Raw genomic sequence first — 24,618 nt, 5'->3', positions numbered from 1 at the left:
AAAATAAATCTAATCCCTAAATGAAAACCTTCCTATAAAGAAAACTCCAGACTCCAATGGCTTCACTGATTAGTTTAACCAAACAATTAAGGAAGAAGTAGCTCTAAATTTAAACAGATTTTCCAGAGAAGAGAAAAAGATGGAATAAGTTCCAACTCATCATATGACCCTATTATAACCTAGACAGTGAAAACTCCACAAGGATAGAATGGATGGATGTAAAATTCTCAACAAAATATTAACAAACAATATCTAGCACTATGTAACCGAGTTAGAATTATCCTAGTGATGCAAGGCTGGTTTAACAGTTAGCAATCCAATCAATGAAATTTGCTACAATAAGAAATCAAGGAGGGAAAGTCATGGGTTCATTTCAAAAGATGCAGATGAAACTTTATTTCTCCAACTTCAATTTGTGATTTAAAATTCTTAGCAAATTAGAAATGGAAGGAGACTTTCTTAATTTGATAGAGTATCTATCAAGAACCTAACTTAATGGTGAAATGTCAAAAGCTTTCTCTTAAAATTTTTCTTGTTATTATGGAGCTTCTCAAACAGACACAAAGTAGAGAAATTATTATAATGAATACTCATGCACCTATCATCCTGAAAGTATGCCCTCTGATATAAAAAAAAAATAAGACGTGAATGCTTATAAGTACCATTTCTATTCAACATTGTTCTGGAGGCCCTGGCCAGTATATAAGCTGAGAAAAAAGTATTAAAGGAGAAGAAAGGAAGAAATAAAACTATCACTATTTGGAGATGATGTTATTATACACATAAGAAAATAAATAATATATACGCAATATAGTAAAAATTTTTAAAAAGTAGTGGTTAAGTGCTATGGCTGCTAACCAAAGGGTTGGCAGTTCAAATCCGCCAGGCACTCCTTGGAAACTTTATGGGGCAGTTCTACTCTGTCCTATAGGGTCGCTATGAGTCAGAATCGACTCGACGGCATTGGGTTTTTGGTTTGGGTATAGTAAAAATAAGAGTTTAGCAATGTTGCTGGGGAAAAAGTGAATATAAAAAATTATTTTCATTTCTATATACCCACAACAAACAGAAAATGAAAATTTAAAAGGATACTATTCAGAAAATACCAAGTATTCAAGGATAATGTTTACCAAATATGTCCAAGATCTTCACTGGAAAAAATCAACAAAAACTTATTGAGAGAAATTAGAGAAGAATTAAATAAAGAGACATAGATTATCAAAATGAATCAGAAGACTCAGCATTATAAAGATGTCAGTTCCCCTCAAGTCTGTGGATTCAATGCAATCTCCATCAAAATCGTAATGGTTTCTGTTTGCTTTTGTGAAACTTGGCTAGCTGATTTAAAAACGTATGTGGGAACTGCAAAGGGCCAAGGATAGGCAAGACCTTCCTGAAGAAGAATAAGGTGAGAGAACTTGCTCTAAAAAGAGAAACCCACTGCCATCGAGTCAATTCCAATTTATAACGACACTATTGGACAGAGTAAAAATGCTCCCATAAGGTTTCCAAGGCTGTAAATCCTTATGGAAGCAAACTCACATATTTCTCCCACAGAGTGACTAGTGGGTTATAACTGCCAATCTTTTGGTTAGCAGCCAAGTGCTTTAACTACTGTGCCACCAGGGCTCTATCTGATATCAACACTTAGTAATTAAGATAGTGTGGCATTAGTACAAGGGTAGAAAAATAGACTGTCTTACTTACCTGGAGTGGCTATAACAGAAATACCACAAGTGGGTGGCTTTAACAAACTGAAATTTATTTTCTCATGATTTAAGAGGCTTATTGTTGTTGTTGTTAGGTGCTCTGGAGTCTGTTCCCACCCATAGCCACCCTATGTACAACAAAATGAAACACAGCCCATTCCTCCCCCACAGTCACAATTGTTGCTATGTTTGAGCCCATTGTTGGACCCACTGTATCAATCCATCTCATTGAGGGCCTTCCTCTAATTAGCTGCCCCTCTACCTTGACAGGTATGATGCCCTTCTCCAGGGACTGGTCCCTCCTGATAACATGTCCAAAGTACGTGGGACAAAGTCTCGCCATCCTTGCTTCTAAGGACCATTCTGGCTGCACTTTGTCCAAGGCAGATTTGTTCGTTCTTCTGGCAGTCCATGGTACAGTTGATATTTTTTGTCAACACCATAATTCAAAGACACCAATTCTTCTTCAGTCTTCTTTATTCATTGTCCAGCTTTTGCATACATACAATACAAGGTGATTAAAAATGCCATGGCTTGGGTGAGGTGCACTTTAGTCCTCAAAGTGACAGCTTTGCTTTTAAACACTTTAAAGAGGTCCTTTGCAGCATATTTGCCCAATGCAGTATGTCCTTTGATTTCTTGACTGCTGCTTCCATGGGCATTGATTGTGGACCCAAATAAAATGAAATCCTTGACAACTTCAGTATTTTCTCTGTTTATCATGATGCTGCTTACTGGTCCAATTGTGAGGATTTTTGTTTTTTCTATGTTGAGGTATGATCCATATTAAATGCTGTGGTCTTTGATCTTCATCAATAAGCGCTTCAAGTCTTCTTCGCTTTCAGCTAGCAAGGTTGTGTCATCTGCATAACGCAGGTTGTTTAATGGGCCTTCCTCCAACCCTCATGTCCCATTCTTCTTCATTTAGTCCAGGTTTTCGAATTATTTACTCAGCACACAGACTGAATAAGTACGGCGAAAGGATTCAACCCTGACACACACTTCTCCTGATTTTAAACCATGCAGCATTCCCTTGTCCTGTTCGAATGACTGCCTCTTGGTCTATGTACAGGTTCCATATGAACACAATTAAGTGTTCTGGAATTTTCATTCTTTGCAACGTTATCCATAATTTGTTATGACCCACACAGTCAAATGCCTTTGTATAGTCAATAAAACACAGGTAAACATTTTTCTAGTATTCTCTGCTTTCAGCCAAGATCCATCTGACATCAGCAGTGATACCCCTCGTTCGATGCCCTCTTCTGAATCCAGCTTGAATTTCTGGCAGTTCCCTGTGGATGTACTGCTGCAACTGCTTTTGAAAGATTTTCAGCAAAATTTTACTTGCGTGTGATATTATTGTTCAATAATTTCTACATTCTGCTGAATCGCCTTTCTTTGGAATGGGCGTAAATACGGGTCTCTTCCAGTTGGCCAGGTAGCTGTCTCCCAGATTTCGTGGTATAGACGAATGAGTACTTCCAGTTTTGCATCTGTTTGTTGAAACATCGCAATTGGTATTCTGTCAGTTCCTGGAGCCTTGTTTTTCACCAATGTCTTCAGTGCAGCTTGGACTTCTTCCTTCAATACCATTGATTCTTGATCATATTCTACCTCCTGAAATGGTCGAATGTCGACCAGGTCTTTTTGGTACAGTGACTCTGTGTATTCCTTCCATCTTGTTTTGATGCTTCCTGCATCATTCAATATTTTGTCCATAGAACCCTTCAATATTGCAACTCGAGGCTTGAATTTTTTCTTCAGTCTTTCAGCTTGAGAAATGCAGAGCATGTTCTTCTCTTTTGGTTTTCTAACTCCAGGTCTTTGCACATGTCATTATAACACTTTATTTTGTCTCCTCGAGCCACTCTTTGAAATCTCCTGTTCAGCTCTTACTTCATCATTTCTTCCATTCACTTTGGCTACTCAACATTCAAGAGCAAGTTTCAGAGTCTCTTCTGAGATTCATTATGGTCGTTTCTTTCTTTCCTCTCTTTTTAATGACCTCTTGCTTTCTCCAAGTATGATGACCTTGATGTCATTACATAACTTGCCCGGTCTCTGATCATTAGTGTTCAATGCATCAAATCTATTCTTGAGATGGTCTCTAAATTCAAGTGGAATATACTCAAAGTCTTATTTTGGCTCTCGTGAACTTGCTCTACTTTTTTTCAGCTTCAGCTTGAAATTGCATGGGAGCAATTGCTGGTGTGTTCCCCAGTCGGTCCCTGGCCTTGTTCTGACTGATGATATTGATCTTTTCCATAGTCTCTTTCCACAGATGTAGTCGATTTGATTCTTGTGTTTTCCACCTGGTGAGGTCCACTTTACCATTTATGTTGTTGAAAAAAGGTATTTGCAATGAATATATCATTGGTTTTGTAAAATTCTATCATGCAATCTCCAGCATTTTTTCAGTCACCAAGGCCATATTTTCCAACTACTTATCCTTCTTGTTTGTTGCCAGCTTTCACATTCCAATCACTACTAATAATCAATCCATCTTGCCTGCCTTTTCAGACTGCAGAAGTTGGTAAAAATTTTCAATTTCTCCATCTTTGGCATTAGTGGTTAGCACATAAATTTGAATATCGACTGGTTTTCCTTGTAGGTGTATGGATATTATCCTGTCACTGACAGCATTGTACTTCAGGATGGATCTTGAAATGTTCTTTTTGACCATGAATGCAATGCTGTCCCTCTTCAATTTGCCATTCCCAGCCTAGTAGACCATATGATCATCTGATTCACAATGGCCAATACCAGTCCATTTCAGCTCACTAATGCCCAGGATATCTATCTTCAAGCATTCCATTTCATTTTTGACAACTTCCAATTTTCCTAGATGTCTGAATTTAGGGTGCTGGCTGTAGGGGACAGCTCTCTTTGTCAGCTCTGTAGTAAGTTCCTTATTTCTTTTCAGCTTCTGTTTCTCAGCAGTCTTCATGTGACTTGGCGTCTTTCTTCCTCCATCTCTGCTTGCTTGCTTTCTTGCTTAATCTGCGCTTTTATAGCTCAAAAGGAATTGATTTAAGATATACTCTACACTAATACTGCCTCATTAACATAACAAAAAACCATCCCTAAATGGTATTATAACCACAGGTATAGAGGTTAGGATTTACAGCACATATTTTAGGGAAACACAATTCAATCCATAACATCTGACTCATAGCCACCCTATGGGACAGAGTAGAACTGCTCCACAGGGTTTCCAAGGAGTGCCTGGTAGATTCGAACTGCCGACTTTTTGGTTAGCAGCCATAGCACTTAACCGCTATGTCACCAGGGTTTCCAAATAGCCTGTAGTCTAGGGGTAAAAATTTTTTTTTATTATTGAGTAATGGAAACCCTGGTGGTGTAGCAGTTAAGTGCTACGGCTGCTAACCAAAGGGTCGACAGTTCAAATCCACCAGGCGCTCCTTGGAAACTCTATGGGGCAGTTCTACTCTGTCCTATAGGGTTGCTATCAGTCGGAATCGACTCGACAGCACTGGGTTTGGTTTTTTGGTTTGGACTGAGGTAATACTTGTCTTAGTACTCTCTTCAATGTCCCATGAGAGGTTTTTTTCTCTGACTGGTGGGGAAACAGAGTAACTATCCCTGGAGCTGTGTGTGCTCCAAGGATTATTCCCTTTGCTTATTTTAGGTGGGTTTTTTCCCTTGCCTTGGTAGTTTCTTCACATACATACATACATGCAGTGATCAGTACTCAGCTGGGACTCAAGGAGTATCCTCTGCATATGTGTGGACTCTTTGTGTTTAACTCTCTTTTCTCCAGCGGTCTTCCCTTTGCACTTCAGCTGCCTTGGCCTCCTTTAGACTCTCAACTCTGTCTCCTCTACCCAGGAAACTGCTGGAGCCTGCCTGGGTTACCCCTCCCTGTGCTTCGGCCCAGAAACTGTTTCCTGCCAGTAGGCTGGGGTAATCACAGGGTTCACCTTGTTTGTCCCTCCTCTCTCAGGGATCACTGCCCTGAGCTACCTAGTGTCTAATGTGTATAAACTGTTATTTCATGTATTTCATTCAGGTTTTTAGTTGTTTGGGGTTGGAAGGTAAATTCAATCCCTATTATTCCATCTTGTCCAGAAGTCCTAATACATCTGATTACAGGAGCATGTGAAATATTTTCTAAGCATTACTGTTAGAATTTGGACAAATAATGAAAGCATATGTATTTGTTGTCAGGCTGTTTTACCTGCAAAGTGTAATGTGGTCATTGCCTCCCATAACTTGATAGGTTAAAAAAAAGTCAGAGTATTAGTCTATACTTGGCAAAATAGGGAAAGGGACATTTCCTTATCCTGAGGTCATAAATTTATTTTCCTATATTGTCTTCTGCTGCAAATGAACTGAGGACCATCCTGTGTCCCATCAGTCAAGCTCAAGTCACTCCCATAAAATGCAATATCCATAAAGAAGAAATACTGCTAACATATCTATCTCATTTATTTATTCATTTTCAATTATAACAGTGGTTCTTAAACCTGACTATGCTTCAGAGTCTCCTATGGTAGGATCAGGTTTCCTCAAAGCAGAGCCTGCAAAGGAGAGTTTTGTGCAAATGATTTATTGAGTGAATGCTCTCAGAAGAAGCAGTGTGAGGGAACCAGGATAGGGAAATTAAGGATGTGGTCTCAGCTGGGGACCAGCTTCAGCCTGATTCCACAGGGCGCTCAGGAGCTGCACCACAGAATTGATTCCTGTCTAGCTACATTTTAATGACTGTTATTCATTTCTTTTCTTCTGTCTTCCTTCTGTGTAATGACAAAAAGGGCACAGACTGGGATCAGAAAGTCTGAGTCCTAGCCCCAACCTGACACTAATATGCTGTGTTACCACAAGAGAGTCATGTAACTCCTCCAAGATTTAGTTTTATGTGTAAAAGAAAAGAGATGATATAAAGAAACTCTAGGAGTCTTTCTAGCTGTAAACATTCTCTCATACATTGATTCAAACTACACTTGAATTACCATGCATTGTCTATGGAGACGGCATGATTCTAAGCACCTTGCATGTGCTAACTCACTTCACCTTAGGATGTGCTAACTAAGCATCCACTATGTGCCAGCACAGCTGTGGCAGTGGGGGTTAAGAAGTACCGAGACACACCCTTTAGGCTCCAGGAATTCATCCTGTAGCCAAAGTCACAAGGATTTGTTCTCTCTCTTTTGTGTTTTTACTTCTCTCCCTCTTTCTTATATTCTGGCTCTTCTTTCTCTCTGATCTATATAGCTCAACATATGTCAGGCTGTCAATATATGGGATGTTTTGCAAACAGATAAACAGGGGCACATACGCAACCATGTATTTCTGGCATGCAGACACCCCAGCTTGGTTTTGTCAGCCTCAGCAGAAAGTATTTGGTAAGTCTTTCACAGAAATTCCAGAATGCACAAGCAGCCCGTGTATCCTCTGAGAAATGGTTAAAGTAAGTTGGTCCATGTCTTTTCTGGTACAAAAGCCGGAACGCTGTCTCCCTGCTCTTTCAGTTCAGAGCCACTTAATACCAAAGACACCATTCTCGCTCTCAGCTATTTGGGATGTTCTGACCAGAGGTCAAGTTACCCATTAAAGATCCTTTTGTTTTTCCATTTGGCCATGACTCATTATCTCTTCTGCACCAGTGGACCACCCTTACTGAGACATGGATGTGTTGTACTCTTAAGAGGCATAGGTCTATTTTGCTTGCTTTAAAATCAAAATAAACTCTGGATAGTCAATTCTGTAGATACCCTACTGATATCCCTCAACACTCACTATTTCCCTGCATGCTGGCCTGACTGCACAAACCTACATTTCTTTGTCTGAACACTCTCTGCTCATGCACACAGCAGGCCCAAAGTGCTTCTGTCCCCATGCCCCAGCAGCCCTCAATCAATGACTGATGGGAGTTGATGGATAAATGCCCCAGCTCTCCTACCCTTGAGTGGGATAACTCTGAGGCACTGGATCTCAGAGTTCCACCCTGGGAAACTTGCTTGATAGTGCATCCTTTATTGGTTTCCTTCCTTTTCCTGTCTCTTCCCCATTCCCCTACCACTGTTTCCTGGGAGCACACCCTAAACAAACTACTTATGCTTGAATCCTTATATCAGAGTCTTCTCCTGGGGGTAGCCAAATTAAGACCATCTGTAATTCAACTTCGGAAAAAAAGTGGTCAATGATAACACAGGGTCTCCTCAGCCCTGGACTTTTGACTGATGGCTTAGGAGGCAACCTCCACTTTTAAGATGCTCTTGGATGTCAACAAAAGCAGCAGCAGATCCCAAGCTGATGGAAATACCATGCCTAAATTCTACTTGGTCCCTTGGTCTGTAAGAATTTGTTCCAGCAGATAAGCAAAATTGTCCAGCTCTGGCCATGTGGAAATGGAAGTGGAGGAGAGAATAAGAAAGTTGGATTCTGCCACTTTGTCTTCTCCTACGTGGCTTCTTGCCTCCTCCTTCCCAAGATCATATTCTGTTCTTTTCCTCGTAGAGATTAAAATGTACACAAACAATTAGATAATGGAAAACAGCAATTGAAGAAGAAAGTGAAGATGACTCTGCTTGTCCTAATAGCTCATCTTAAACTCAATGTCAGCTAATTCTGCATTACTGTTTAACTCCTAAAAACTCGAGTTGACCCAAGGGGTTGAAACTCGTTTAGGTCCAGACAGAAAACTGTAAAAATTTCCCTATACTATTGCTGTTTACCTCACTGCTTCAAAATTTCCAGGGAAATCCAAGCGGCAAGATTTTGTTTGTTAGAAGCTGCATATGGAGAGGAAGGAAACAAGAGTTTAAGATGAGATTAAAGCTCATTACATCTCAACCCTTGATCTTTTCAGTAAAGCTATAGGCCGTCGCTATCCAACAGCACTTTCTGCCGTGATGGAATGTCTTAGATATGTGCTGTCCAATGCAGTAGCTTCTAGCCACAGGTGGCAATTAAGCACTTAAAATGTGTCTACTGCATTCCAATGTGCATTACAGTTTTTTAGATAATTTATAACTGTACTATAATTTCAATAGTGATTATTCCAGTTCCAACTTTTCTTTTTCCCATCTTCTTGCCCTTCTTTCCCTTAGCAAAGCCCTGGCTTGAGCTCATTTTTCTGCCTTTGACCCAAGTACCCCCTTCTGGATGGATTTTCTGCTTTTGCTGTCTGGAACTGCTCACTGTTCCCCACCTACCAGCCTTAGGGATCTCTTGGTGGAGTTACCCTCAAGAATGGAGTATCACACAGTTATCCATCTTCAAACTAAACTCCTCTTTGACCTCTTTTTGATTGATTCAATCTGGGAGAAATGGAGGCAGGAACACCAAAGAAAATATGTCTGCCTCAAATCTTACATCACTGATACAGTATCTTTCTCCTCGTACCTGGACGTGCTACTTTGTGGAGAAGACCTTGACAAATTATCTCTTGTAGAGAGTGAGGCAGATGCTTCCAGATGTCTGCACATATGTCCTTGGAGCTCCTTCCCACCTTCATACACATCTTCTCCCCGCCACTCCGTAACATCTGGCACCTGCATCTCTTTGTTGAAGGATAGTCCGCCAGCTGCTGAAACCCACTTTGCAGGGAGGGCAGGAAGTACCTGGGAATCTATGATGCAACACATCTTGACCCATTGAATATTATTAGGGGGGGTGTGTTCTATAAATACTCCAGCTTTCTTGTCCCCTACTCAGGACCTACATTATCCCCAGAGAAGGACTGAGACCAAGTTATCCTCTTTGGGACTTTGCTTGGTGTCTCACTCTTCCTTGGTGTTCTTCCCCTTCCAGCCCCATTTCCTTACTGTTTTACAAGAATCCTCATCTCAGAATCTGCTACTAGGGAATCCAACCCAAGGCAAGTATTTATTTTAAAAAAATTGAAAATCCATTAGAGTTTTCTTCTTAACGTCTTTAAAAACAAAATTGTTTTTAAAGAGATAACTGGGTAGAAATGTTTTTCAATTAAATATTTAAAAAATATTTTGAGCCTAGCAGGGTGGATCCGTATCCCCTTAAACTCTCGAAAATGTTTTTAATCTGTCCTACAGATGTGTTCTTAAAAGTCCTTTTTATGGATTTAATTGTGTTTCCCAAAATTTATGTCGAAGTCTTAACCCCCAGTACCTGTGAAGGTGACCTTATTTGGAAATAGGCCCTTTGAAGATGTTATCAGTTAATATGAGGTCATACCAGGGTAAGGTGAGTCCTAATCCTTTTAAAAGAGGAGAAGAGGCGTGGAGAGACAGGAAAAACAGCCATGTGACAATGGAGTTATGTTGCAGCCACACACCAAGAAATGCCTGGGGCTACTAGAAGCTGAGGGAGACAAGAGAGGATCTACCCCTAGAACCTTTGGAGAGAACATGGCCCAGCCAACACCCTGAATTCAGACTCCTAGCCTCCAGAACTGTGAGATAATAAATTTCTGTTGTTTAAAGCCACCCACTTTGTGGTATTTTGTTATGGCAGCCCTAGGAGACTAAGACGGTCCCTAATCCAAACATTTGAATCAGTGGCTCAGTGTCAGGCCCTATATAAAAGGAAAGAGAGGGACGTATTTAGATTCAGCAAATATTTGTTGAGGGTACACAATGGTTGAAATATTTGTGCCAAATGAAGAGAGGAAAATGACAGGGTACCCCAAGGTGCTCTCAGTTTAACACCATTCCAGATAAGAAGTCCACTAAACACAAGGCTGCTTTGCCAAACATATTTGGCAACAGAGACTTTTCTTTGAATTTCTTTATTATGCTGTAAGTGAAAGTTTACAGTTCAAGTTTGTTTCTCACCCCAAAATTTATACACAAAATTTGTAGTTGTTATGTGACCCTAGTTGCTCTTCCTATAATGTGACAGCGCACTCCTCCTTTCCACCTCCGATTTGCCGTGTCTATTCAACCAGCCTTCTCATCTTGCCTCAGACAGGAGCTGCCCATTTAGTCTCATGTGTCTACTTGAGCTAAGAACTCTCTTCACGAGTACCATTTTATCTCTTATAGTCCAGTCTAATCCTTGTCTGAAGAGTTGGCTTCAGGAGCGGTTTCACCTGATGAAGCAGGAGAAAAGTAGGGGTACAGAACTCACATTCTAGTAAAAAGACCAGACTTAATGGTTTGACTGAGACTGGAGGGACCCCAAAAGACTTGGCCCCCAGGCTCTCTGTTAGCCCAGAACTGAAACAGGGACTTTTTAACGATGCCGTTGGGCTCTTCAAAATCTTTTTTAAAAAATTCACCAAAGGGCTATTTCATGACCCAGTTTCTTTATTAAGTAATAATGTATGGAACTCCCCCCCTTTTTTTCCTTCAGTCTTTAGCAGCTGGCAAAGCCTGAATGTATCAAATCCAGCAGATCAGGGCCATTCTTGGAGATCTATTAATAGCAAGATAATTTTCAAGTCCGCTGTACTCAGTAGCGTTTTGGTTTTTTTGGTTAGGTATATAATGCATTCCATATCATGTCTGGCGAGTTGCATTTTGAGGTTGCATTTTTTAAAAAATAAATCAGGCTTGTTTTAAATTAGGGCAACAATAAATCCATCACTGTTCGGTATTTTGGGTTGGGATAATGTGGTATCACAGCTAGTATCTAAGTTTGTGGAGGTCTAAATTAAAATACGCTTGTCTCTTTTATGTTCTTATACTGTTTCTTAGTGTTTATCAGGAATCACAGACGTGAAAGAAAGAAAATAGCTCTCTGCCAAGGAAGCAAGTCATGATGGTCCCATGCGGCATAGTATAGGTTCTGGTCTGTTTTGGGGCATCTTCAATTGAGGGAGTGTCCCTGGGCGGCACAGTTAGTACTAGTCAACTAAACTAAAAGTTAATGTTTGAACCCACCCAGTGGCACTGTGGAAGAAAGACCTAGCGATCTGCTTCTGTAAATATTAACCAAAAAACCAAACCTGTTGCCATCAAGTAGATTCCAACTCATAGCAACCCTATAGACAGAGTAGAGCTGCCCCAATAGGGTTTCCAAGGAGCAGCTGGTAGATTCGAACTGCCAACCTTTTGGTTAGCAGCCAGGCTCTTAACCACTGTGTCACCAGAGCTTCTCTGTGAAGACTACAGCCAAGAAAACCCTATGCACAGTTCTACTCTGTAGAATTGACTCAATGGCAACAGGCTTAGTTTTGGTTTTGTCAGCTGGGGCAAGGACTGCACAGGGCCAGAAAAGACAGCATTCCCTTCTCTGTTCACACCATTTATCAAGTCTTTTTTTCGTGTGTGTGTGTCTCGTTTCAGAAATCCTTCTCTACTGCAGGGTCAAAAAGCTACCCTCCTGTATGTTCTTTTAACAGTTAAATTTGGTATTTTACAAATAAGTTTTTAAGCCATCTGGAATTGATTTTGTAGATATATTCTTAATTTATTATCTCTTCAGTCAATTTCATGTGATTTGGGGAGTAAGAAGAGGTAAATGTGTGTGTTGACTCCTTCCTTTTAAACTGGAAGTTTGGGATTTTTTTTTTAAGATTCAGTCCTCACTACAGAGGTTCTGATTCAATAGGCCTGAGATGGGGCCTAAGCACATGTATTTTGCTAATACAGGTAATTTTGGAATTCATTATCCTAAAAGAAAGTAGAGGTGAATGTTTTTATAATTTCTGTCTTGGAAGAAGTACAGCCAGAATGCTCCTTAGAAGTGAAGATAATGAGATTCCATCTCATGTACTTTGCACATGTTATCAGGTTTGGTTTTTGTTTTTTTATCAGAAGGGAACAATCCCTGGAGAAGGGCATTATGCTTGGCAGAGGGTCAGTGAAAAAGAGGAAGACCCTCAATGAGATGGACTGACACAGCGGCTGCAACAATGGGCTCAAACATAGCAATTGTGAGGGCGGCGCAGGACTGGGCAGTGTTTTGTTCTATTGTACGTAGGGCCGCTATTAGTTGGAACTGATTTGACAACACTTAACAACAAAACAGGGAACATATGAGAATAATATTAAAAATGCAATCCATTAAGAAAAAAAAACTTGATATATTTGACCATATAAAATATTTTTCTAAACTTTGTATGGAAGTTTAAAAATTCACATAGAAAAGGGAATTCCCAAAATGTTTAAACACCTGCACAGCAAGCAACCCTGTAAGCAAAGTTAAAACTGAAGTGACAAACCAGGAAAAATGTGTATCATATATAACAAAAGAATACTATTCCTATGTAAAAGCTCTTACAAGTAAATACTACAGGAGCAATAGAACACATCATAATGCTTAAGAGCCTGAGCTATGGATTTTGACTCTCTGGGCTGGAATCCTGGCCCCAGCACTTACAAATGAGATCCTGGACCCATCTCTGAACCTCTGCCCATGTTTTCTCATCTGTTGTTGTTAGTTATCACCGGGGCCACCTCCCCCCCCCAACTCATGGTGACCCCATGCACAATGGACAAAACACTGCCTGGTCCTGCGCCATCTCCATGAACTCTGGATCTGACCATTGTGATCCAAAGGGTTTTCACCGGCTGATTTTCTGAAGTAGATTGCCAGGCCTTTCTTCGAAATACATCTCAGCCTGGAAGCTCTGCTGCAACCTCTTCAGCATCATAGCAACACACAAGCCTCCACTGACAGACAGGTGGTGGCTGCACATGAGGGCATTGGCCAGGAATCGAACCCAGGTCTCCCACATGGAAAGTGAAAATTCTACCACTGAACCATCACTGCCTCTTCCCGTCTGTAAAATGGGGTTAATAATAACTTGATAAGGTCATGGTGACAACCCAATACAAATGATGATGAAACATAAAAAAGGACCCTTGCTGGTAACTAGGAAAATACAAAATAAAAATTGGTGTTATTTTCATCATCATGATGGATTTGATGGGCAAAAGTTAAAAAGACAGGCATCTACAACTGGAGAGGGTGAGGGAAAACAGTCATTCTCACACTACGCTCTATGACTGAGATGATCATAATTATTCTTGTTTTTAAACTTCGTATGAACTTGTATTTCACTATTAACAATCCTTATTCAACTTTTATCCAGTGGTCAGTTGAGGGTGCAAATTAAAAAATCATGATTAGCTGTTGTTGTTAGGTGCTGTTGAGTCAGTTCCGACTCATAGCGACCCTATCACAACAGAACGAAACACTGCCTGGTCCTGCACCATCCTCACAATCGTTGTTATTCTTAAGCCCATTGTTGCAGACACTGTGTCAATCCATCTTACTGAGGATCTTCTTCTTTTTCGCTGACCCTCTACCAAGCGTAATGTCTTGCTCCAGGGACTGGTGCCTCCTTAAACACATCCAAAGTATGTAAGATGAAGTCTTGCCATCCTTGCTTCTTTTTTTTTTTAATAATTTTTATTGTGCTTTAAGTGAAAGTTTACAAATCAAGTCAGCCTCTCACACAAAAACCCATATACACCTTGCTCCCCATACACCTTGCTACACACTCCCAATTACTCTCCCCCTAATGAGACAGCCTGCTCTCTCCCTCCACTCTCTCTTTTCGTGTCCATTTAGCCAACTTCTAACCCCCTCCACCCTCTCATCTCCCCTCCAGGCAGGAGATGCCAACATAGTCTCAAGTGTCCACCTGATCCAAGAAGCTAACTCCTCACCAACATCCCTCTCCAACCCATTGTCCAGTCCAATCCATGTCTGAAGAGTTGGCTTTGGGAATGAGTCCTGTCCTGGGCCAACAGAAGATCTGGGGCCATGACCACCGGGGTCCTTCCAGTCTCAGTCAGACCATTAAGTCTGGTGTTATGAGAATTTGGGATCTGCATCCCACTGCTCTCCTGCTCCCTCAGGGGTTCTCTGTTGTGTTCCCTGTCAGGGCAGTCATCGGTTGTAGCCGGGCACCATCTAGTTCTTCTGGTCTCAGGATGATGTAGTTGCTGGTTCATGTGGCCCTTTCTGTCTCTTGGGCTCGCAATTGCCTTGTGTCCTTGGTGTTCTTCATTCTCCTTTGATCCAGGTGAGTTGAGACCAATTGATGCATCTTAGATGGCTGCTTGCTAGCATTTAAGACCCCAGACATCACTCTTCAAAGTGGCCATCCTTGCTTCTAATGAGCATTCTGGCTGTGCTTTTTCCAAGACAGATTTGTTGGTTCTTCTGGAAGCCCATGGTATATTCAATATTTGTCACCAACACCATAATTCAAAGGCATCAATTTTTCTTTGATCTTCCTTATTCATTGTCCAGCTTTCGCACGTATATGATGCCATTGAAAACACTATGGATTGGATCAGGTGCACCTTAGTGTTCAAGGTGACATCTTTGCTTCTGAACACTTTAAAGAGGTTTTTGCAGATTTGCCCAATGCAATGCGTGGTTTGATTTCTTGACTGAGAATAATATTAAATACAAATATTCCATGGGTGTTGATTGTGAATTCAAGTAAAATGAAATCCTTTACAACTTCAGTATTCTCTCCATTTATCATGATGTTGTTTATTGGTCCAGTTGTGAGGATTTTTGTTTTCTTTATGTTGAGGTGTAATCCATGCTGAAAGCTGTAGTCTTTGATCTTCATCAATAAACAGTTCAAGTCCTCTTTGATCCCGGTAAATCCGTACAGTGGGATATTATGCCGACCTTAAATGAGGATATTAAAATGCCCCAGTGTGTAATTAATTTTAAAAAACAGGTTCAAAAGTATCATGTTTAATGTGAGGTTCAAACCCACCAGTGGCTCTGAGGGAAAAAAGATCTGACATTTGCTCCCATAAAGATTACAGCCTAGAAAACTCTATGAGACAGTTCTACTCTGCCACATGGGGTCGCTATGAGTTAGAATTGACTTGATGGCCACCAACAACAGCAGTGTGATGCTTGGGTGTTTATTTTTTCATGTCTGTATGTGTAAAAAATATGTATCTATGTATACGTAATTCACGGTAAATTGCAAAAAATAGCCACAAATTATTCTCATCCCTGTATGCACGATCCATGTCCCTTTGGAATGTGACTTTGGTGTTCCTCTGATCAAAAGGTGAAATCTGTCTCTTGATCCCTTGAGTCTGGACTTAGCCGTATGACTTCCTTGGCTGATGGGACACCAGCAGACGTGGTACCAGCAGAGGCCGAAATGGGCTTGTGCTTCGGGGCTTTCGCTCTGTTGCTGCACTTGGAACCCTGAGACCACCATGTGAATGGGCCCCAGCCAGCCTACTGGAGAGGTCCTGTGGAAGAAAACTGAGGTGCGGTGGCCAGTATTCTGCCAACTGCCAGCCATGGTCTAGGATGTGAGGCCATCCTAGACCATCCAGCCCCAACAAAGCCTCCAGAAAAACTGTGGAAATAAGCCAAGCCCAGCCCAAGCTGCCAACCCATAGAATCGTGAAGTAATAAATGATTCTTGTTTCAAGCCACCACATTCTGGATGGTTTGTTATATTATCTCGGGATAGTAGAATTTGGATGTTAAAAGTTAAAAAGCACTTTTTTATAAAACTCTGCAATATTGTAAATTTTTACAAACAGCATCTATTACTTTTAGAATCAGAAAAGAGTATCTTTTTTTTAATTTTTATTGTGCTTTAAGTGAAAGTTTACAAATCAAGTCAGTCTCTCATACAAAACCCTATATACACCTTGCTATGTGTTCCTAGTTGCTCTCCCCTTAATGAGACAGCACACTCCTTCTCTCCACCCTGTATTTCCGTCTCCATTCAGCCAGCTTCTGTCCCCATCAGCCTTCACATCTCTCCTCCAGACAGGAGCTGCCCACAAGAATATCTTTTTTCATTAAGAAAGTATTAATTTCTTAAACTTATAAAAGAAAAAAACTGAAAACTTCAGCCTGATTTAAGTTGACTTTAGTAAAATAATAATATTAATACTTAACTTCTAAATCAAACTTACTATATGCCAGGCACTAAGTGTTTTAGTTGTATTATCTCATTTCCCACAATAATTTGATTGCAGAAAGTATTATTATCATTTCATTTTTCCAGTTGAGGAAGTTGAGGCCCAAAGAGGTAAGTAACTTATCCACGGTCATACAGCTAGTAAAATGGCAGATCTGTGGTTAATCCTTAGTATCTGGTCCCTGAGTCCGTGCACACCACAGATATAGAAATATATGCAAATCTGAAAGGTCGTTTTTCAATGACTTGCTGTCTGAAAGTCACAGCTGTGAGATATCCTATGTGCTCGCTTGGATTTCCTAACTGCACACGACTTCTCCCTCACCTAGCCATGAAATGTTGGGGTGGGTGTGATGCAGAAGGTATGCTAGGACTCAAGTCGTTTCATGTTGCCGCTCGTTATCAATTCTCACAGGGATTTCTTGGGGGTAGGGGGAGGTTAAATGCCTAACTGAAAGCAAGTTTTTCAATTGTCAAGGTTCTTACAATTTATGTTTCCCTCTCCACCAAGAATGCCAACCAGAGATAGCCATTTAGAAGGTTGTCTATCCCACATTCTATTGGGCAAGTGGCATATTTATACCATACCTCCAGCGCAGCTCTGTACACTCTAGAAACAATCAGTGAATGCTCAATAATAGTATAGGTGGTGATGATGATGACAATGATCAGACATACCTAGCACATTCTCAACAGTAGGCTGAGTAGTCAAGAGCAGGACTTTAGCATCAGATTCCCTGTTGCCGTTGAGTTGATTCTGACTCATAGCAACCCTATAGGGTAAAGTAGAACTGCCCCATAGAGTTTTCCAGGAGCGGCTGGTGGATTTGAACTGCTGATCTTCTGGTTAGCAGCCAAGTTCTTAATCACTCCTCCACCAGGGCTCCAGCATCAGGTTGTTGTTGTTGTCGTTAGGTGCCGTCAAGTCGGTTCCAACTCAAAGCGACCATGTGTGCAACAGAACAAAACGCTGCCCAGTCTTGCACCATCCTCACAATTCTTGTTATGCTTGAGCCCATTGTTGCAGCCACTTTGTCAATCCATCTCATTGAGGGTCTTCCTCTTCTTTGCTGGCCCTTTACTTCACAAAGCATGATGTCCTTCTCCAGGGGCTGGTCCTTCCTGATAATATGCCCGAAATATGTGAGACAAAGTCTCGACATCCTTGCTTCTAAGGAGCATTCTGGCCGTACTTCTTCCAAGACAGATTTGTTCATTTTTCTGGCAGCCCATGATACATTCAATATTCTTTGCCAACACCGTAATTTAAATGCATCAATTCTTCTTCAGTCTTCCTTATTCGTTGTCCAGCTTTCTCATGCATATGAGGTGATTGAAAACACCAGGGCTTGGGTCAGGTGCACCTTAGTCTTCAAGGTGACATCTTTGCTCTTCGACACTTTGAAGAGGTCCTTTGCAGCAGATTTGCCCAGTGAAAATGCGTCTTCTGATTTCTTGCCTGCTGCTTCCATGGGTGTTGATTCTGGATCCAAGTAAAATGAAATCTTTGACAATGTCTATCTTTTCTCTGTTTATCACGATGTTGCTTATTGGTTCAGTTGTGAGGATTTTTGTTTTTTTTACGTTGATATGTAATCCATACTGAAGGCTATAGTCTTTGATCTTCATCAGTAAGTGCTTCAAGTCCTCTTCACTTTCAGCAAGCAAGGTTGTGTCATCTGTATAACACAGATTGTTAATGAGTTTTTCTCTAATCCTGATGCCACCTTCTTCTTCATATAGTCCAGTTTCTCAGATCATTTGCTCAGCATACAGATTGAATAAGTATGGTGAAAGTATACAACTCTCACACACATCCTTCCTGACTTTAAACCACGCAGTATCCCCTTGTTCTGTTCAAACAACTGCCTCTTGGTCTATGTACAAGTTCCTCATGAGCACAATTAAATGTTCTGGAATTCCCATTCGTAGCAATGTTATCCATAATTTGTCATGACCAACACAGTTGAATGTCTTTGCGTGGTAAATGAAACACAGGTAAACATCTTTCTGGCATTCACTGCTTTCAGCCATGATCCATCTGACATCAGCAATGGATGTCAGAAGAGACTCTGAAACTTGCTTTTGAACATTGAGTGGCTAAAGCAAACGGAAGAAATGATGAAGTAAAAGAGCTGAACAGAAGATTTCAAAGGGCAGCTCGAGAAGACAAAGTATAATGAAATGTGCAAAGACCTGGAATTAGAAAACCAAAAAGGAAGAACACGCTTGGCATTCCTCAAGCTTAAAGAACGGAAGAAAAAATTCAAACCTCGAGTTGCAATATTGAAGGATTCTACAGGAAAAATATGAAATGTAGGAGGCATCAAAAGAAGATGGAAGGAATACACAGAGTCACTATACCAAAAAGAATTGGTCAACGTTCAACCATTTCAGAAGGTAGCGTATAATGAGGAACGGATGGTACTGAAGGAAGAAGTCCAAGTTGCACTGAAAGCTTTGGTGAAAAACAAGGCTCCAGGAATTGATGGAATACCAATTGAGATGTTTCAACAAATGGATGCAGAACTGGAGGCGCTCACTTGCCTACGCCAAGAAATTTGGAAGACAGCTACCTGGCCAACCAACTGGAAGAGATTCATCTTTGTGCCCATTCCAAAGAAAGGTGATTCAATAGAATGCAGAAATTATTGAACAATGTCATTAATATCACACTCAAGTAAAATTTTGCTGAAGATCAGTGAAAAGAGGCTACAGTTTATCAACAGGGAACTGCCAGAAATTGAAGCCAGATTCAGAAGCGGATGTGGAACAAGGGATATCACTGCTGATGTCATTATCAGATCAGACCTTGGTAAACACCGGTATTATCATTTACAAGTCACTTGTTCTTGGGCAAGTGAGGAAATCTCTTGGTGTCTCCGGTGTTCCCTGTGTCAAATAGGAGAAACGGGCTCATAATAATGATTAAATGATATGACTAGTGTCAAGCACCTGGCAAGAGCTGCTACTCTGTACCATCACCATCATCACAATCATCTCAATTTAGCAATGAAAAGTTTAGGAACTATGACTTCACCAAACTCCAATGTCATCCAAAGCAAAGAATTAGATCTTTACCATGGATTGGAGTCCCTGGGTGGTGCAAATGGTTAACATGCTCAGCTGCTAACTGAAAGGTTGGAGGTTCAAGACCACCCAGAGGTCCCTCGGGGTGCTCCCTGTTCTCTCTTGTATTTCCTCACTTCATGGGATTTCACAGAGCAATGAAATGTTGGGAAGGGTTTCTTCTTGATGTATAGTTCTTTATCTATTCTAATTAAAGCTCTTTATTAGGATATGAGTTGCAAGTATCTTCTCTCACTTCATGGCTTGTTTTTTATCTTTCTTAATGGTGCCTTTGGAAACCCTGGTGGCGTAGTGGTTAAGAGCTACACCTCCTAACCAAAAGGTTGGCAGTTCAAATCCACCAGATGCTCCTTGGAAACCAAATGGGGCAGTTCTACTCTGGCCTACAGGGTCACTTATGAGTCAGGATTGACTGGATGGCAACAGGTTAGGTTTCCTTTTTTTTGGTTTTAATGGTGTCTTTTGTTGACCAGAATTCTTCATTTAAATGTTATCAAATTTACTCATTGTTTTTCTTTTATACTTGTGTGTCTTGTTTAATCACCCTAGTCTTCATACTGAGCAGTGTTCTGGGGAGCTAGACTTTGAGTGATCAAGACTTTGGTCACTGGTGGTGGTGAAAGCCAAAAATTGCAGGCAGAAAGCAACTGAAGAGGAAAGGGAATCGTGGGGAGGAGAAAGGCAGAAGGTTGGAAAAGGAACAATAGGGGCAGACAGGAAGGCGAGGAGGACCCTGCAGGAGGGTGGAGAGTGTGACTGAAGGTGGATCAAATGTCACTCTCACCAGCCAGCTACTGATGCTTGGAAAGGAAGTTGGCAGTATCATCAGAAAGTGAGGAGAGTCAGTTAAGAACATATGTGGGGAGGGTGGTGCCTGTATTCAACATCTCAGAACGGAACTGTTCTGAAAGAATTACCACTTTGGCTGGACCCACTGATGCCATCTTTAAATCCTTTGCTATGATCATTGACAAACTGGAAGAGGACATCAGCACAGTAGCACAGCTGACACTAGAGCCTGGTCACCTTGAGGCTGGTGGTCCTTGCTAAGCACTGTGGCTCTCTCAGCGGGAAAGGAGGTTGCAAGATCAAGGAAACACAATAGAATACAGGGACTCAGGTCCAGATGGCAGGGAATAGCTCCCCAACTGAACTGAACAGGCCATCATACAGGTTGGCATTTCACAGTTCATCATTCAGTGTGTCAGACTGGTGTGGTTATGTTGGAGTCCTCTCTCTCCTTCCCTTGACGGTCGTTCAGCTTTCTAGTCATCTTTGCAGGTGGTCAGGATAGGTTCAGCACAGGCAGCAATGTTGTGGCCTTTTCTCACACCATCCCATCCATGTGCCTCAACCCTGACTAGAGGGACCACTTCTAGAGGCCTATACCCTACAAAACAAGGACAGCCTTATTTGACTAAGCTGCACCAGTTGGCCCCTGAAACATTCTCCTTTTTCTATGCTGCATGGCCACACCAAATTCAGTGGCATTGAATCCGTCTTTCCAGGCGTGAAAAGCGATTGGGCAAATTGAATGCATCTGAACTCACCATTCCAAGCAATTTTATTGGCTATATAACTGGGCATCAGGGTGCCAAAAATCAACACGATCCACCAGGTGTCTGAGCACAGAACATAATTGTAAACCCAGTGGAAAGATCTACTGAGAGTCAGAAAACCATCCCTGGATCTGCTGCCAGCATTAAAAAAACAAACAAACGAAAAACCATTGATGGCGAGTCAATTCTAACTCATAGCGACCCTATAGGACAGAATAGAACTGCCCCACAGGGTTTCCAAGGCTGTAATTTTTACAGAAACAGACTGTCACTTTTTTCTTCCATGAAGCAGCTGGTGAGTTCAAACCACCAACCTTTTGGTTAGCAGCTGAGCACTTAACCACTGCACCACAAGGGCTCAATATCTAATCAATGTCAGGCTTTCCTTGGAGACAGGTGGCATGTGGAGCAGCTAGAACAATGCAAATTCCTCCATAACCTCTGTTATGGGTTGAAGTGTGTCCTCCAAAAAGATATGTTGAAGTTCCAGCCCCAGGTACCTGTGAATGTGACTTTGTTTGAAAAAAGTCTTTGAAGATGTTATTCGTTAACATGAGGTCGTACTGGAATCCAGCATGACTGGTGTCCTTATAAAACAGGAGGAGATACAGAGACAGAGAGACAGGAGGAAGACGGCCACATGTAGATGGGGACAGAGATTGGAGTGATGTGTCTACAAGCCAAGGAGTGCCAATGATGGTCAAAAACCACCAGAAGCTAGGAAGAGCCAAGGAAGGATCTTTCCTTAGTTTTCAGAGAGAGCATGGCCCGGCCAACACCCTGAATTCAGATGTCTAGCCTCCATAATTGTGAGAGAATACATTTGTATTGTTTTAAGTGATCCAGTTTGTGGTACTTTGTTACAGCAGCCCTAGGAAACTAATACAATCCCTTTCTGCTCTTCGCCACCCTTGATCTGTTTAGTTTTGCAAGTCAGCAATTCCAGGTTTTCAACAGTCTGTACATTTTCAGTTTCTTTACACTTCATTATCCCTTGTGATTTCTAAATTAATGCATTTTAATGCCTTTCTTCATTCAGCTGTTAGTGCCAAGAGCCACATTTCATTTTATAAGCTTCTCCCTGCTTTCTTTTGTTTTATTTATGTATTTTTTGCTCATGAATTTCTTTTTCATTTGTCATAGAAATGTAAGAGTGGAATATTAATGCAATTCAGTTTAGTTCTGTAATGTCAGAAATTCCTCAAAGAAAATTAAAAGATGAACTGGAAAAAAAAATTTAGCCAGACAAGATTTTTCTCATAGTTATCTTTGCTAGTGTTTTGCAATCACATGAAGCCAGAAATCTCCCTGGAATTCTCCCTTTTGGTACAGGTTGGCTTTATTCTCCCATGAGAAATGCTCAAGGACAAAAACATTATATTCTATTAGTAGTAATCATGCAGCAATCTATTGAAGGGCAAGGAACTGACATTTATTGAGTCACTACTATGTGCCAAATGCTATACTGAGCCGTTGGCGTACATTTTCTAGTTAATTCTCTTAACAGTTCTCAGGGAAATATTATTATCCCTTTCATGAGTGGGGAAACTGAGGCTCACTGAAGCAAAGTAACTCATGCAAGGTCACAGAGGTCACACACGGCAAAGAGAGCATTTGAATTCAAGGTCAAATTTAACCCCAAAGTCCATGTCTTTCCTACTGCAGGAGCAAAGGACTTATCAAGATTATTCAATGTAAGGGAATTACAGAGTGTTGCCTTTGCTGCATGCTTATTAGTGAGGAAAAATCTTTATATTTGCTTTCTCTTTTAGTTTGGGTTACTCTAGAAGCAGAACTTAAGGATTTGAGTGCAAGTGATTTCTTTGGGTGATGGTTGCAAGAAACACCAGTAGGGAGTGGTGAAGTGAGACAGGGAAGGGAAGACAACCAAGAACAGGGCGCATTATCAAAACTGGGGGTAACTGGAGCTCAGTCCTGCTGGGAAACTCCCGGAATCCATGGAGAACACACATCTCATAGTTATCCTAAGCGAAAGGCAAGGAAACTGAGATATTTATCCACCAACTCACGTCCAACATTAGATGAGAGCTGCTTTTGGAGGGAATGGTTCTCTAGCACTTTGGGCTTCCCCTGAGGACAAATGGAGCTGCTCCCAGGGCCAGATAAGGTTCCTCTGGCCAAGGCCTGCAAGCGTTTGCAGTAAACAGCCTTTGGTGCAGGGGCAGATAGCATGGGGATACGGGCAGGAAACTGATACTGTCTGCTGCATCCTCTACTAATACAAGTAAATGAGAAATAGAAATAAACATGAGCTCTGGCAAAGGAGAGAAGGCTATAGAAAAGTTCAAAATCCCTCTAAAGGGCTGTGCAATGTAATATTCCTGAGACACACTGGCACTTTCAAATCGAGTTTGCCAGGCCAAGGAAGTGACATCCACCACACTGCCATTTAATAATTTAGCCATCATTTGAGAGCGATCCTGTTAACAGTCCATTCATTTCCTGAACGGCAGTTCTATCATTGAAATTCATCCACTGTGCCTTGTGACGATTAGGAACACTCTGGCAAATATTATTTATGAGTGGGTACAAAAAAAGATTTGACATTGATTTCACATGCAACCTGATACCGAACACATCATTTCCAAATGTGACTGAGAAAGTGGCTGGGCTGGGTTAGATCTCAGACGTTCACTTATCCCTGGGATTTTTCCTCTCACTTTCCCATTCACAAAATGGGGGGAGGGGTGGATAGTGGCAGTGGTATTTAAAGATTTTTAAATGCCAACTAAAGAAAGGGGCTTTTTAATGCTAATTAACCCCCTTAGTCCCTTCCAGAGACAAGCACTTCCAACAGCATTAAAACAGAAGAAAAATGGAATAAATGGGGAGGGGGCGGAGTTGACTAAGAAGACAACACTGAAGTTAACACGCACAAAGTATGAAGGGCTGTGGTGCTGGGTAGATTCAGAAAGAGCAACCGTTCAAAAGAATAACGCTACGAAATTGAAATAATTTTCCGTTTTTGGCTCAATTCTTTGTTTGATGGTGTAAAACTAATGCCCTGCCTTATACACATGGGTTGCATTTTACTCATTAGCTCTTGTAAAAGTAGTTTTAGACCAAAGAATAAAAGGATTAGACTAATTAGATAGCAAAGCAGTTACTACTTTCTTAAAACACACATGCACACACCCCTTAATTTTTTTAATGTGGCAAAATACATAAAATACAAAATTTGCCATTTTAACCATTTTAGGTGTACAATTCAGTGGCATCAATCTCAACCCCAATGCTGTGTAGCCATCATCATCATCCACTTCCAAAACCTTTTCATCACCCCAAACAGTAACTCCGTACCCATTAAGCAATAACATCCATTCCCCTCTTCTCCCAGCCACTGGCAAAACTCTATAATCTACTTTCTGTCTCTATGAATTCTCCTATACTAGATGTTTCGTATAAGTGGAATTATACA

At 41.1% G+C, this 24,618-nt stretch overlaps 1 pseudogene; it reads left to right on the top strand.

The window, feature by feature from the left end:
- The first annotated feature begins 18,940 nt into the window (after positions 1-18,940).
- LOC100663534 (poly(rC)-binding protein 2-like) lies at positions 18,941-21,825 on the top strand (annotated as a pseudogene).
- Positions 21,826-24,618: the final 2,793 nt, after the last annotated feature.

Source organism: Loxodonta africana, chromosome X, assembly GCF_030014295.1.
Source record: "Loxodonta africana isolate mLoxAfr1 chromosome X, mLoxAfr1.hap2, whole genome shotgun sequence".
NCBI lineage: Eukaryota > Metazoa > Chordata > Mammalia > Proboscidea > Elephantidae > Loxodonta > Loxodonta africana.
Note: the sequence above shows the minus strand (reverse complement) of the source record. Positions and strands in the feature narration are given on the sequence as shown.